Genomic DNA, 2,961 nt, shown 5'->3' with positions numbered 1-2,961 from the left:
TCTGGGGCTGTTGCAACACCATGTGCCTGAAATGGCTGACTCCTCCCCTTCCCCGCCCTGACTCCTCCTCTCCAGCTAATTTGCATTATATCGCATGCGAAAAGGCCCTTTCCCGGTGATAGCAGGCTGAATTAGCCATGCTGTCTGGGAGTGTCGTCGCGCGACCAGCAGGCGGAGCTTCTCCTAGAGTTCAGAGTTTTGAACTCTGTGCGTCTGCGTGGTGAGGTTCCCGCGCGATTGCTTAGTTTACCTCAGTCTCTTTTTTACCGCGAGCAGGACTGCATGTGGGCATTTTTACTCCTTCTCCTCGTCTCTTCATCCTTCGAATTTTTTCGGAATTTTTTCAGAAATTTTTCGATTTCGCGATGGCTCCGAATCCATCGGAATTCAAGTATTGCCAATGTGGCAAAATTATGTCCATCACTGATGGGCATAATTATTGTTACATTTGCTTGAGCCCGGAGCACGACATGGCCTCTTGCAGAGACTGTGGTCGGATGTCACCCCGGGTCCGAAGACAGCGCGCCGAAAAAATTGCGCGCCTACGGTCCCCTCTCTCCTCGCAGGGCCTGGCGAAGAAGACAAAAAGCAAGCCAAGACAATCCACATCATTGGAAGGGGACTCGGCCAGGTCGGTGTTACCACCAAGGCCAAGAAGGGAGATCGAGGCTTCGACTCCCTTACCAGATAAGTCGACTGCGCCGTTGGGGACACAGGGCTCTGTGCCCCCTCGCTCCCGCTCCTCGACGCCGAAGCACTCGGAGCACGGGAAGAGCAGAAGTACTCATACGAAGCATGGCGCAACGGTGCACGGCGCAAGATGCATCTCACGGCGCAACGGCGCATGGTGCAAGGCGCATCTCGTGGCACATCTCATGGAGCATCGGCGCTTAGAATACTTCAAAGCGAAGATAAGAGGCTAGGTGCTTTGGATGCTCCTTCAGGGAGAACTGCTTCGCTATCTGGGTCATCCCATCACAATGTTCATAAAAGAAAACATGTTCACCAGCACCGTCATGCTACGGCGAAGCGTGCGAAACATCATGACCCACCTGTAGCTTCACCTCTCTCCTCTCCCCAGGATGCATCTCAACAGGAGCACCATGTCAAGCAAAAGGCCAAGACAAAACATCTCCAAATGGCTAATTCACCAGGTGCAGATTCTGATGTGGACATATTTTCTTCAGAGGGGGAGCATTCTCAATCTAATTGGTCCTCTTCCTTGAGATATCAATCAAGTCACCATATGGAACCAAGTCGCTCTTCTCAAGATTTCTCTCTAAGGGCACCACCTCCTCCTTCAGAACCATTTCCTACGCCTTCACATCATACTTTAGCTTCAAAGGCGATGTCTCAAATTTCTCTTGCTTTGTCATCTTTTTTCCATGACCTTGATGAGCTACATCCAAGGGACCCAGGTTCTCAATCTCCAATTTCTACTCCACGTATCCCAAAGCAAAGAGAAAAATCAATTCCAGATCCCGATCGGCCAGACTCTCCACATTCACAATGGTCCACGTCTTCCCCTTCGTCATCTACGGGATTTCCATCAGACCCACCCGAAGGTCTTCCCAAACCATATTCTCCTCCCGAGGATCTCTCCTACGCTAAATTTATAGACAAAGTAGGATCTTTGCTAAATACTGAAACGGGGAAACTTCCTGACCCTCGGGTGGAAGTTCTAGGCATCCTGAAAATTTTTGAAATGCCGCCTGAATCAACTGCCTTACCACCACATGCGGTGTTGGATGCGGTTTTACACAAAATGTGGGAGAAACCTTTTTCTACCTCGGCGGCCTCAAGAAAAACTGATTTAAAATACAGGATGCGGAATTCCACAATATATGACTCCACCCAGTTAGCTCATAATTCGATAGTGGTGGAATCGGCCCTGTTAAGGGCCAAGAGATCGAAACTCCATGCAAATTCACCACCAGGAAAAGATCACAAGTCCCTGGATGATTTTGGCCGTAAAGTCTATCACTCCCTCCATGCTGGCCACGAAGATACAACACCATCAGTTTTGTGTCATACAGTATCTCTTCGAATGCTTGCAGAGATTACGTCCAGTATGTGTGGCAGAAGATAATTCTTTACCACAACCATTCACAGATATGGAGGAGGGGCTCAGACACTTACTGCATTCAGTTTACGAGTCATTTGAGTCATCGGCTCGTTCCTCAGCGACAGCAATAGCGGCTCATCGAACCGTAACTCTTCTCAAGGAGCAAAATACAGCTGTGGAGGGGAGAGCCCTGGCAAACCACTCAGATATGACACTAAGCTCCCTCGGCACAAATCTGTACCACCAAAACCTGAGAAAAGACACTATCGTCATGGCTTCATTGGGCGTCTTACCGAAATGAATGAATCTTGCTCCACCAGAGATTATTAACTGCCATACATTTGACCACTCCTCAAGTTTTCTTAGATCACATCTCATTTCAGCTACTCTCTCAGGTGTGTTCAAGTTGTTGCAAATCTTGGTGCCAGTACTTCTGGGGCTGTTGCAGCACCATGTGCCTGAAATGGCCGACTCTGCACATCCCTACTATGCTGAAATATTTTAATTTTGATTTGTATTAGTTTATATTTTATTTGAGCTTGATTATGCTTTACAATGTTTATTTTATGATTTTGTATTATATTGTAAACAGGTTTGGTAACTTGTTGAATCACAATAACAAAATAAAATTACTATTAATGTATGCTTTGTGTTAAAGAAGTTACATGTGTGGGAGAGAAGGAAGCAAGGAGTGTGTGTTAGACAGGAGGAGAGAGGCTGGAAGTGCCTAATAAATCCAGATGAGTAACAAATGTAACAAGGAAAATAATGACAGAGAAAAAATGGAACATAGGCATCACATCAGCAAAAGAAGAAATGTATCAGGCTAGAAAAATATAGAAAAGAGGCTGAAGAGCAGAAAGGGCAAGAGAAAAGAAACTAAGAAATCAGAGAGG

Source organism: Rhinatrema bivittatum, chromosome 2 (genome assembly GCF_901001135.1).
Source record: "Rhinatrema bivittatum chromosome 2, aRhiBiv1.1, whole genome shotgun sequence".
In the NCBI taxonomy this organism is placed as follows: Eukaryota; Metazoa; Chordata; class Amphibia; order Gymnophiona; family Rhinatrematidae; genus Rhinatrema; species Rhinatrema bivittatum.
The sequence above is the reverse complement of the archived record's forward strand: the minus strand, read 5'-3'. Positions refer to the sequence as shown.